We start from the raw sequence: 14,208 nt of genomic DNA on the forward strand, positions 1-14,208 counted from the left end.
CACAAAGACCAGGGAGGTTTTTCAATGCCTAGCAAAGAGGGAAATGAAAGGTAGATATGTAAAAAAAAAAAAAAAGCAGACGCTGAATATACTTTTGAGCATGGTGAAGTTATTAATTACACTTTGGATGGTGTATCAATACACCCAGTCACTACAAATATACAGGCGTCCTTCCTAACTCAGTTGCCGGAGAGGAAGTAAACTGCTCAGGGATTTCACCATGAGGCCAATGGTGATTTTAAAACAGTTACAGAGTTTAATGGTTGTGATATGAGAACTGAGAATGGATCAACAACATTGTATTTACTCCTCAAAGACTAACCTAAATGACGGCAGAGTGAAAAGATGGAAGCCTGAACAGAATAAAATATTCCAAAACATGCATCCTGTTTGCAACAATTCACTTAAGTAATACTGCAAAAACTTTTGGTCCTGAATACAAAGCATTATGTTTAATGCAAATCAACACAACACATCACTGAGTACCACGCTTGATATTTTCAAGCATGGTGGAGCTGCATCACTTTATGGGCATTTGTCATCGGCAAGGACTAGGGAGGTTTTTTTTAAATAAAAAAACAGAATACAGCTATAAACATGCAAAATCCTAGAGGAATCCCTGGTTCAGTCTGCTTTCCAACCGACACTGAGAGAAGAAATCTCCTTTCAGCCAGACAATAACCTAGAACACAAGGCCAAATCTACACTGGAGATGCTTACCAAGACCACATTGAATGTTCCTGAGTGGCATAGTTACAGTTTTGACTTAAATCTATGGCAAGACTTGAAAATGGCTGTCCAACTTGTCAGAGCTTGAATAGATTTTGTTAAGAATAAAAGCTCTTAGAGACCCAAAAAGACACAGCAGTAATCGTCGCCCAAGGGTGATTCTACAAAGTATGGACTCGGGAGTGAATAGTTACGTGAATGAGATATTTATGTATTTAATTTTCAAGAGATGTGCAAAAATGTCTAGAAACATGTTTTCACTTTGTCATGTGGATGTGCGCTGTGTTAAGAAGCAGTGCGGCTGGTTGGGTTGTGTATCGGAGGACGCATGACTTTCAACCTTCGTCTCTCCCGAGCCCGTACGGGAGTTGTAGCGATGAGACAAGATAGTAGCTACGACAACAATTGGATACCACGGAAAAGGGGTAAAAAAAAAAGAATAGATTTTTAATTCAGGCACAACAAAATGTGGAATAAGTCAAGGGGTATGAATACTTTCTGAAGGCATTGTATTTCATTTTAACACAGTTCAGAGATTGGATTAATTATTAACTGTCGCAAAGAGAAATTACATGAAGGTCAGTCAATTTGAAAAATTCAAGAACTTTGAAAATTTCTTCAAGTGTAGTCGCTAAAACCATCAAGCACTATGATGAAACTGGCTCTCATGAGGACCGCCACAGGAAAGGAAGACCTAGAGTTACCTCTGCTGCAGAGGATAAGTTCAATAGAGTTACCAACCTCAGGAATTGCAGGCCAAATAAATGTTTCACAGAGTAAGTAACAGACACATCTCAACATCAACTGTTCAGAGGAGAATGTGTGAATCAGGCCTTCATGGTCAAATTGCTGCAAAGGATCCACTACTAAAGGACAACAATAATAAGAAGAGACTTGCTTGTGCCAAGAAACACGAGCAATGGACATTAGACCGGTGGAAATGTGAGATTTTTGGTTCCAAACACTGTGTCTTTGTGAGACGCGGTGTGGGAGACGCGGTGTGCAAACAGCATGGAGGAGGAGGTGTTATGGTGTGGGGGTGCTTTGCTGGTGACACTTTCTGTGATTTATTTAGAATTCAAGGCACATTTATTAACTAGTATGGCTACCACAGCATTCTGCAGCGATACGCCATCCAATCTAGTTTGGGCTTAGTGAAACTATCATTTGTTTTTCAACAGTACAATGATGCAACACACCTCCAGGCTGTGTAAGGGCTATTCTTACCAAGGAGATTGATGGAGTGCTACATCAGATGACCTGGCCTCCACAATCCCCTGACCTCAACCACATTTAGATGGTTTGGGATGAGTCGGACCGCAGAATGAAAGAAAAGCTTCAACAAGTGCTCAGCATATGTGGGAACTCCTTCAAGACGGTTAGAAAAGCATTCCAGGTGAAGCTGGTTGAGAGAATGCCAAGAGTGTGCAAAGCGGTCATCAAGGCAAAGGTGGCTATTTGAAGAATCTCAAATATAAAATAAATTTGGTTTGTCTAACACTTTTTTGGTTACTAAATGATTCCATATGTGTAATTTCATAGTTTTGATGTCTTCACTATTATTCTGCAATGTAGAAATTAGTAAAAAATAAAGAAAAACTCTTGAATTAGTTGGTGTTCTAAAACTTTTCACCTGTAGTGTAATATAAACACAGTCTTGGTGCTCCACAACACCAGAGTAATATTACTGTTGTTGCTTACTGAATCTTGTGTTATGACTGTTTGCACAAAACAATGCACTGAAAAATGTTGCTATTTACTCATTATAAATCAAAGTGCAACCATTACTCAGTCACTCTACCATCCAGCCACTGCTAATAATAATAATACTAATATATGCCATTTAGCAGATGTTTTATCCAAAGCAACTTATAGTCATGCGTGCATACACTTCTGTATTCGGTCTGCACTCTTAGAGGACATGGTAAGGTTACAGAAGATCATACGATGTGATCTCCTATTCACACCAGTCATTACTCAGATACTAAATACTAAATACGTTTCTGTTTTCCCCAGCAAACAGCATACATAACCTTACCCATAAATATATTTTACATGCATTGTTTAGTCATGTGTTTCAGACTGTCTGCACTGATCCTTGGTAAGGTACTTATGAAATCCATTGGTGTTTAAGTATGTTATTTTCTGGCTGGGCACCTTCACTATAGATTCTGGGGTTTCAAAGAGACCTTTGTCCCAGCAAATGGAATGCTAATCCCAATATGATATGTACTGTATGTGTCAACAAAGGAATCCTATAAAGCTGGTAACCCTTTCAAAGAATGACCTTGGTATTTTCTGATAGTATACCATATTAATTTCCTTGTGTCTAAAGTTGCCTTGAGACATAACTTGAATATTTTTCAAAGCTTGAATACTTTCCTGGTATGCAGCCACACAGTAGTAGTGATGTTAACACTGCTTTATAGGTATAAGGTATAAAAGAGGAACTTCCTCAATTCTTACAGTTGATTCATTAATTTCACTACGTGGAGAAAATTGTATGAAGAATATTTCTATGTTCTTGGAGAGTTTTTCTTGACCCAAACCATTTTCTTATATTAATAGTTAAGTGTCCATCTGTCACTTGGTCATGATTGTGGAACAGTTTTTTGGGGGGTGGGGGAGAAAAAGCAATAATATAGAATGCATTTGAACCCTGGCCCAAAGTAGATTATAAACATTTATTATGGCTTGTTATCATAATATTCTGTGCAGCATATTGCAAACTTCTGTCAGACAGTTTTAAACATGCTGTTGAAGATCATAGTTAATTCTGCTGATTTATGGTAATGCAGCGGCCATATCACCTACTGCATCAGAAATACTAACAAGCTTAGTATAAGCTTTGGCTGAAATGTTATGAGGTTTGAATTTCTGGAACGACTACGGGCTGTGGAGCAAAATCTCACTTCAGCAGAAATAGAACGATTCCTGTGCTTAAAAATTAGTGCTACTGCATATATTTTTTTGCAAGGAAAGGACGCCTGGTCTTCTGAAAACGCATTGCATGTGGAAATGTTGGGGAGCAAACATTTTTCAGAGGAGTAATCAGTTGAGAACTTACTAAATGTATTTTGAAATACTAGGTTCATACTATAAGTAAAAGCTAAAGTTGAGATCATTATTGACTCATCTCCGATTGCAAGATGTTTAACTTTACAAATGCATACATGTTAATTTGATGTATACTCTGCACTTTAAGTCTCACACAAATCTGGCATATCTGACATAAGCATGTTATGCTTACATCCTCATCATTTTTCCATGATGCATTACAGGCCGGGGAGGTGTGCTTCTCTTGAACATATTAAATCCTGTTTGTGTCCCTGGGTTGCTCTGGGGTCTTACATTAATCTGACAATCCTTGCCCCAATGGCATTTTCTTCATTTAGAAGAGCAAGCTAATGTGTAACATTTAAGACCACGGAGTCAGAGACGGTCTGAATTGGACAAACAGTAAAGGTGTACAGTCCTCACTATTGAACAGGTTTCATGTTATAAATGTGTCATTTTTGAGAGTAGAGACTAGAGAGTTGAACTAGTAGAAGACCAACTGATATCCCAGCTCCAAATGTCAGCTGACAACAAATCAGTGCAACTACACGCTCTTCTCAATAAATAATTGTCAGGTTTTTATAGAATAACAACAAAAATCCAGCAAATAACTACCATACCCCCCCCCCCCCATCCCCTCATTGAATATTGAATAAGAATTCCGTTCCTCACAGATTTGGCACTTGTGGCAGGTAACTAGAAAAATGAATTTATGTAAACGCTGTGTTATCAAAATTATACATTTGGAGCTGTTAGCATGGCCTACAAAAAGAGACAAAAAGATGAGGACAGTCTCTTCTCATTAAAGAAGCAGAAATAGTGGAATTAGCCTGAATCTAATTACAGGCCACACTATCTAATGTAAAAACATGTCTGTTTTTTCATTCCCATTCATTTTGACTAGTAATTCGTTTTGGCCCTAGAAATGCCACCCTTTAATCATTGAAAGGCAGATGTGATTTGCAGTGCAATTTAATCTTGCTTTAATGAAGAACTAATGGACGCATTGCAAATTACTTTTTTTGCTGTTGAACAGGGAGAAAATCTATTTCCTGCTTTTGAAAAGATCAAGAGTATCTTTGATAATGGCGAGAGCGGCCCAGGCAGCTCTCCTGCATCGAGCCAACAAGCTCTTTTACTCGACTCACAATTCAATAGAAGGGAGGCCACAATTAGCAACAAAGCAGTGAAAATGCATCACTACAGCATAATTGCTCTCCATGGCTCAACCCTCGAGCTACCAACGCCTTGTTAGAGACAGGGCTAAAGTGTCAGCGTGGAACAATGAACCATGATAAATTACCCTCCCCAAAAAATATGTACTACTAATTTTCAATTATACCGATAATGCATCAAAGATTGGAAGAACATTGGACATGCATTGAGAACAAACAGTAATAGATGTTAAGCCCTCTCTGTTTCTCTCACCTCCTGTTGATGTTTATGTAACAGGAGAGGAACATCTCAAGAGAGAGAAAAAATAATATGCTCATTTTGATCGATAAATGAGAGACTGATGATTTTATATTTATCTCATGGCTGGTGAATTAAGATTGGTGCCAAAATGATGTCTCTTTGAGTTTATGTTGAATGTCTGAGTGGTTACTATTGACCCAAAACACCTATTAAGATAGGTCACTAATTCATCAGTTGAAAACAAATATTATCTTTCATAGCATTACCAATTTGTCTTTAGCCAGATATGGTTTTATACAATGTGGTTTCAAGGAAAGTAGCATGCAGCTATATAAACCACTTATAAGACAGCACTGTTTCAAACAACCATTACTGGAAGACAATATCTTACAAAATATGTTGACCAAATGAGAGTGATTCAAGCAAAAGGGATGTCAAAACTATGAATGGTCAGACATGGGGAACACACTTGTATCTCTATGTGCATGCATTTTACTAAAATGTGAGAGAGGTTAAAAGCCTAATGGAAGTTGGCTTAACTCCTGGAGACAGCCCTGCTGTATATCTGATTACTGGGCCAGTCATTTTCTTTCTTAAATAAGCAAAGATTTGATAGGATGAATGAAATTTGGCTGTCATATTGCAAGGATGGTACCACCGGAGATTATGTATTTGGTAATCATTCATCGTTTCCACTAGTGTTCAGGCTTAGCATAATGGATTTCGTAAACTGGTTTAAATCTGAAAGTGAGGACAGACTATCAGCTGGGCCCTAAATGGTTATATGGTAATAGCTCTGGAGCCCAGTGGAATTTTTCACAAGCATATGTCTTATTGATTAGATTTGTTTTCTTCTTATTGGGACGGTGTCACAGGGACATATGTGCACCAACATAAATACTGAATATGATAAGTCATAATTCATGTCTGTAATACTTATTTTGTTGGAAAGTTACATGTATTTTATATTATTATGTTTTCCTCACTACATTTTATTATGTAAACAAACAGAGGACTCAGAATAACTTGAAAAACAAGGTTGTTTTCACAAATAGGATACTCATTGAGGGTTGTTTGCAAATTCTGCAATAATTACAGTGCCTATTCACACCCCTTGACTTTTTCCACATTGTTGTGTTACAGCCTGAATTTAAGATGGATTCAATTGAGATGACCGTGCCACTGGCCTACACACAATACCCCATAATGCCACAGTGGAATTACGTTTTCCAATTGTTTACAAATTAATTAAAAATGAACAGCTGAATTAGAGTCAATAAGTATCCAACCCCTTTGTTATAGGAAGCCTATATAAGTTCAGGAGTAAAAATGTGCTTAATAAGTCACATAATAAGTTGCATAACTTATAACTCATAAGTCACATAATAAGTTGCATGGACGCATCTGTATGCAATAATAGTGTTTAACATTTTTGAATGACTACCTCATCTCTGTACCCCACACATACTATAAGGTCCCTCAGTCGAGCAGGGAATTTCAAACACAAGATTCAACAAAGACCAGGGAGGTTTTCAATGCCTCGCAAAGGGCACCTACTGGTAGATGGGTAAAACATGTCTAAAAGACATTGAATATCCTTTTAAGCATGGGGAATTTATTAATTGCACTTTGGATTGTGTATCATTACACCCAGTCACTACAAAGTCACAGGCTTCCTTCCTAACTCAGTTGCCGGACAGGAAGGAAAACACTCTGGGATTTCTAAATGAGGCCAATGGTGACTTTAAAACAGTTACAGAGTTTAATGGCTATGATAGGAGAAAACTGAGGATGGATCAACAACATTGTAGTTACTCCACAGTACTAACCTAATTGAGAGTGAAAAGAAGGAAGCATGTAGGAAAACCTGGTTCAGTCTGCTTTCCACCAGACACTGGGAGATTAATTCACCTTTCAGCAGGACAATAACCTAAAACACAAGGCCAAATCGACATTGGAGTTGCTTTCCAAGAAGACAGTGAATGTTGAGTGGTTGAGTTACAGTTTTCTATGGCAAGACCTGCAAATGGTTGTGTAGCAATGATCAACAACCAATTTGACAGAGCTTGAAGAATTTTGAAAATAATAATGGGCAAATGTTGTACAATCCAGATGTGGAAAGCTCTTGGAAAAAAAGGTGCTTCTACAAAATATTGACTACTTATGTAACGGAGATATTTCTGTATTTCATTTTCAATATATTAGCACGTTTTCACTTTGTCGTTATAGGGTATTATGTGTAGATGGGTGAGAAAACCCCCCCATATTTAATCCATTTTAAATTTAGGTTGTAACACCGTAACACTTTCTGAAGGCACTGCAATTGAAACATGTCTGGCTATAACTGTAAATATCAAATCAAGTGTTTGTCTATCACTCAATATTTTCTACAGAATGTATTTTCAGAAAAATGCAGTATGCATTCTGCTGTATTATCTATTTCAGGAACAGTCTGTGTATGATTAGAATCCATTCAAATACGGTCTGTGTGGAAAGACAATGATGTTCCTGGTGGGTATATGGGAGCAGACTGGTAATAAAAAATATTTTATATTGGCCACTAGATGTCACAAAATAGTTTTAAATAAAATAATCAGATTCAATACATTTACACTGTGAAACACGATGGAAAAGCACATTGTTTATGCACTGGGAGGGAAACTTTAATTCAAATAAAGTAAAAAAGGCCTATTTGCACAGCAAATATTGGGTGTTTGCATGCTTCAGTTTACTCTACAGATTGATTCACAACAGTCCCAGCCACAACATTGTCCCCAAGCCACGATTGTATTTATCTATTTTCTATTGAATGTTTATTTAGCTAGGCAAGTGTCACGCCCTGGTCGTAGTATATTGTGTTTGTCTTTATTTATTTGGTCAGGCCGGGGTGTGACATGGGTTTATTGTGGTGTGTTTTGTCTTGGGGTGTTGTTAGGGGTTGGGTGTGTGGCTTAGTGGGGGTATCTAGCATAGTCTATGGCTGTCTGGAGTGGTTCTCAATCAGAGGCAGGTGTTTATCGTTGTCTCTGATTGGGAACCATATTTAGGCAGCCATATTCTTTGAGTATTTCGTGGGTGATTGTTCCTGTCTCTGTGTTTGTGTTCACCAGATAGGCTGTATAGGTTTTCACGTTCGTTCTTGTTTTGTTCGTTATTTCATGTCTAGTTCATTTCATTAAAGAACATGAATAACCACCACGCTGCATTTTGGTCTGCTTCTCCTTCGACAGACGAGAACCGTTACAGAATCACCCACCACAACAGGACCAAGCGGCGTGTCAACAGGCAGGAGCCGCAGGAGAAGCAACAGCGGCAGCAGGAGCAACAAAATCTGGACTACACAACTTGGGAGGAGATAGACAGGTGGGCGGTCGACCCAGGGAGAGTGCCGGAGCCCGCCTGGGATTCGATGGAGCAGTGTGCGGAAGGTTACGAGAGAATGAGGTTGGCGAAGCAAGCACGGCGGCGCGGAAGGAAGCCCGAGAGTCAGCCCCAAATATGTCTTGGGGGGGGACTCAGGGAGAGTGTGGCAGAGTCAGGAGTCAGACCTGAGCCAACTCTCCCTGTTTATCGTGAGGAGCCAAGGAGGAGACCAGAACCAGAGCCGGTGTTGGAGGTGAGCGAGGCAGAGACTGTGAATGAGTTAATGGGGAGATTGGAGGAGAGAGAAATGAGGGAGTTGCTGTGTTGGTGCTTTAAGCATGGAATTCGCCCGACGGAGCGTGTCGGGGATTTGATGGCACCTGGGTCAGCGCTCCATACTCGTCCTGAGGTGCGTGTTAGTCGGCTGGTGAAGATGGTGCCAGCCTCACGCAGCCTCCTGTGCACCTTCCTAGCCTTGCACGTCCTGTGCCAGCACTGCTCTCAAGATCTCCAGTACACCTTCACGGTCTAGCCCATCCTGTGCCACCTCCACACACCAGCCCTCCGGTGGCAGCTCCCCACACCAAGCTTCCTGTGCGTGTCCTCGGCCCAGTACTACCAGTGCCAGCACCACGCATCAGGCCTACAGTGCACCTCGCGCCTCCAGCGCTGCCGGAGCCTTCCTCCTCTCCAGCGCTGCCGGAGCCTGTTTCCTCCTCTCCTGCGCCGCTGGAGTCTCCCGCCTGTTCAGCGCAGCCAGAGCCTTCCTCCTCTACAGCGCTCAGAGTCTCCTCTCCTGCAGCGCTGCTGGAGTCTCCCGCCTGTTTAGCCCTGCCAGAGCCTTCCGCCTCTACAGCGCTGCCAGAGTCTCCTGCCTGTTTAGCGCAGCCAGAGCTGCCAGCCTGCATGGAGCAGCCAGAGCTGTCAGTCTGCATGGAGCAGCCAGAGCTGTCAGTCTGCATGGAGCAGCAAGAGCTGCAGTCTGCATGGAGCAGCCAGAGCTGCCAGTCTGCATGGAGCAGCCAGAGCTGCCAGTCTGCAAGGAGCTGCCAGTCTGCATGAGCAGCCAGAGCTGCCAGTCTGCAAGCCGGAGCTGCCAGTCTGCATGGAGCAGCCAGAGCTGCCAGTCTGCAAGAAGCCGCCAGAGCTGCCAGTCTGCAAGAAGCCGCCAGAGCTGCCAGTCTGCATGGAGCCGCCAGAGCTGCCAGTCTGCATGGAGCAGCCAGAGCCGCCAGTCAGCATGGAGCAGCCAGAGCCGCCAGTCAGCATGGAGCAGCCAGAGCCGTCAGTCTGCCAGGATCCGCCAGTCAGCCAGACTCTTCCAGATCCAGACTCTTCCAGTCAGCAGCCAGACTCTTTCCAGATCAGATCTGCCAGTCAGCCAGACTCTTCCAGATCTGCCAGTCAGCCAGACTCTTCCAGATCTGCCAGTCAGCCAGGATCCGCCAGTCAGCCAGACTCTTCCAGATCTGCCAGTCAGCCAGACTCTTCCAGATCTGCCAGTCAACCAGACTCTTCCAGATCCGCCAGTCAACCAGGATCTGCCAGAACCGCCAGTCTGCCTACCTGTCTGAGCTTCCTCTCAGTGCTGAGCTTCCTCTCAGTGCTGAGCTTCCTCTCAGTGCTGGGCTTCCTCTCAGTGCTGGGCTTCCTCTCAGTGCTGGGCTTCCCATCTCAGTGCTGAGCTTCCCCTCAGTGCTGAGCTTCCCCTCAGTCCCGAGCTTCCCCTCAGTCCCGAGCTTCCCTCAGTCCCGAGCTTCCCCTCAGTCCCGAGCCTCCCCTCAGTCCCGAGCTGCCTCAGTCCTGAGCTGCCCCTCAGTCCCGAGCTGCCCCTCAGTCCAGTGGGGTTCTGGGTGAGGACTACTAGGCCATGGTCGGTGGAGAGGGTGGACTATCCAAGGACGCGAGGAGGAGGAACTAAGACATTGATAGAGTCGGGTCCACGTCCTGGGTGGACAGACGCCCACCCAGACCCTTCCCTATGGTTTTGGTGTGCATCCGGGAGTCCGCACATTAGGGGGGGGGGTTCTGTCACGCCCTGGTCGTAGTATATTGTGTTTGTCTTTATTTATTTGGTCAGGCCGGGGTGTGACATGGGTTTATTGTGGTGTGTTTTGTCAGGGGTGTTGTTAGGTGTTGGGTGTGTGGCTTAGTGGGGGTATCTAGCATAGTCTATGGCTGTCTGGAGTGGTTCTCAATCAGAGGCAGGTGTTTATCGTTGTCTCTGATTGGGAACCATATTTAGGCAGCCATATTCTTTGAGTATTTCGTGGGTGATTGTTCCTGTCTCTGTGTTTGTGTTCACCAGATAGGCTGTATAGGTTTTCACGTTCGTTCTTTGTTTTGTTCGTCATTTCATGTCTAGTTAATTTCATTAAAGAACATGAATAACCACCACGCTGCATTTTGGTCCACTTCTCCTTCGACAGACGAGAACCGTTACAGCAAGTCTGTTCTTATTTACAATGACGGCCTACGAAAAGGCAAAGGCCTCCTGCGGGGACGGGATTAAAAATATAAAATACATATATAGGACAAAATACACATCACGACAAGACACCACAAGACTACATAAAGGTAGACCTAAGACAACAAAATAGTATGGTAGCAACACAATAGGGCAGCATCACAACATGGTAGCAGCACAAAACATAGTACAAACATTATTGAGCACAGACAACAGCACAAAGGGCAAGAGGGTAGAGACAACAATACATCACGCGAAGCAACCACAAATGTCAGTAAGAATGTGACTGGCAGAACGGGTGTCATATGTGGAGAATGAGGGCGGCAGTAGGTATCTCAGATAGGGGGAAGTGAGGCCTAAGAGGGTTTTATAAGTAAGCATCAACCAATGGGTTTTGCAACAGGTATACAGAGATGGCCAGTTTACAGAGGAGTATAGAGTGCATTTATGTGTCCTATAAGGAGCATTGGTGGGAAATCTGATGGCCGAATGGTGAAGCACATCTAGCTGCTCGAGAGCACCCTTACCTGGTGATCTATGAATTATGTCTCCGTAATCTAGCATGGATAGGATGGTCATCTGAATCAGGCTTAGTTTGGCAGCTGGGGTTAAAGAGGAACGATTATGGTAGAAGAAACCAAGTCTAGATTTAATCTTAGCATGCAGCTTTGATATGTGCTGAGAGATGGACAGTGGACAGTGCCATACTCCCAAGTACTTGTATGAGGTGACTACCTCAAGCTCTAAACCCTCAGATGTAGTAATCACACCGGTGGGGAGAGGGGCATTCTTCTTACCAAACCCATTTTGTAGGTGTTCAGAACAAGGTGAATGGCAGAGAAAACTTGCTGGACACTAAGAAAGATTTGTTGTATGGAGTTTAACACAAAATCTGGGGAGGGGCCAGCTGAGTTTAAAACTGTATCATCTGCATGGATGAGAGAGCTTCCTACTGCCTGAGTTACGTTGTTTATGTAAATTGAGAAGAGTGTGGGGCCTAGGATTAAGCCTTGGGGTACTCCTTTGGTGACAGGCAGTGGATGAGACAGCAGATGTTCTGACTTTATGCACTGCACTCTTTGAGAGAGGTAGTTAGAAAACCAGCCAAAGACCCCTCAAAGACACCAATACTCATTAGCCGGCTCACAAGAATGGAATGGTCCACCATATCAAAGGCTTTTGCCAAGTCAATAAAAATAGCAGCACAACATTGCTTAGAATCAAAGGCAATAGAGACATCATTTAGGACCTTTAAGGTTCCAGTGACACATCCATAACCTGAGCGGAATCAGATTGCATACCAGAGAGAATACTATAGACATCAAGAAAGCTGGTCAGTTGATTACTGACAAGTTTTCCAACACTTTTGATAAACAGCGCAAAATAGAAATTTGCCTATAACAGTTTGGACCAGCTTGATCAACCCCTTTAAATAAAGGACACACCGTGGCTGCCTTCCAAGCAATGGGAACCTCCCCAGAGAGAAGAGACAGGTTAAAAATGTCAGAGATAGGCTTGGCGATGTTAGCGGCAGCAACCTTAAAGAAGAAAGGGTCTAAACCATCAGACCCAGATGTTTTTTGGGGGTCAAGTTTAAGGAGCTCCTTTAGCACTTTGGACTCAGTGGCCGCCTGCAGGGAGAAACTTTGTAGCGGGGTAGGGGGAAAAAAGGGAGGAGCATCAGGGCTCGTCGCATTAGGAGGGGTGGGAGATGAGGAAATGTTGGATGGGCAAGGAGGCATGGCTGAGTCAAATAGGAATCCTAACTTAATGAAGTGGTGATTAAAGAGCTCAGCCATGTGCTCCTTGTCAGTAACAACCACATCATCAACATTAAGGAACATGGGCAGCTGTGAGAAGGAGGGTTTCTTCTCCAGGTCTTTAACCATTTTCCATATCTTCTTGGGGTTAGACACACAGAGAGAGAGAGAAGTACTCCTTAAAGTAACTAACTTTGGCCTTCCGGATAGCCTGTGTGCACTTATTTTTCATTTGCCTGAACGAGAGCCAGTTAGCCTGAGTATGCGTGTGCCGAGCCTTTCGCCAAATGGAATTCTTGAGGTGGAGTAACTTTGCCAGATCACAGTCGAACCAGGGGCTGAACCTGTTTCTAATTCTCATTTTCTTTATGGGGGAGTTTTGTTAACAATACCACTGAAAATATCAAAAAAGAAGGTCCAAGCATCTTCGAGAGAGGGGTTCAAGTTGATTCTATACCAATTTACAGAGGCCAGTTCATGAAGGAAGGCTCGCTCATTAAAGTTTTTTAGCAAGCGTGACAAATCAGGACAGGTCGTTTCACTGAGCAGCCATTGTGAATACAGGCTGTTAAACAGTGATCACTAAGGTCATTACAGAAAACACCAGACTGATACCTATCAAGACTATTTGTGAGGATAACATCAAGGAGAGTAGCCTTTTTTGGGTGTTTGGGGTCATACCTTGTGTGATTGGTAATAATCTGAGTGAGATTTAGGGAGTCCTATTGCTTTAGGACTTGGTCAGGTGGTTTAAACATGTCCCAATTTAGGTCACCTAGAAGGACAAATACAGATTTAGTGTAAGGGGCCAGAAGAGAGCTTAGGGCATTTAGGGTACAGGCCGGAGCTGATGGTGAATGATAACAACCAGCAACAGTCAACAAAGAGCTATTTGAAAGTTTAATGCTTAAAACCAGCAAATCAATTTTCTTGTCACCCATTTACACACAATACCCCATAATGACAAAGTGAAAATATGTTTTTAGAAATGTTGGCAAATTTGTTGAAAATGTCATACATAAATAAACTGTATCTCATATTCACACCCCTGAGTCAATACACGTTAGAATCACCTTGGGCAGCTATTACAGCTGTGAGTCATTCTGGGTAAATCTCTAAGACACACCTGTATTGTACAATATTTGCACATTATTCTTTGAAAAATTCTTCAAGCTCTGTCAAGTTTGTTGTTGATCATTGTTATACATTTTCAAGTCTTTCCATAGATTTTCAAGCCAATTTAAGTCAAAACTGTAACTAGTCCACTCGGAAACATTCAATGTTCTAAAAACATTACTCCACGTTGATATTATGGGGTATTGTGTGTAGGCCAGTGACAATAATATAAATTGAATACATTGTAAATTCAGGCTGGAACACAACAAAATGTGGAAAAAGTCCAAGGGGTGTACTTTC

The sequence above is a fragment of the Oncorhynchus masou genome, chromosome 24, assembly GCF_036934945.1.
Source record: "Oncorhynchus masou masou isolate Uvic2021 chromosome 24, UVic_Omas_1.1, whole genome shotgun sequence".
NCBI classification, from domain to species: Eukaryota; Metazoa; Chordata; class Actinopteri; order Salmoniformes; family Salmonidae; genus Oncorhynchus; species Oncorhynchus masou.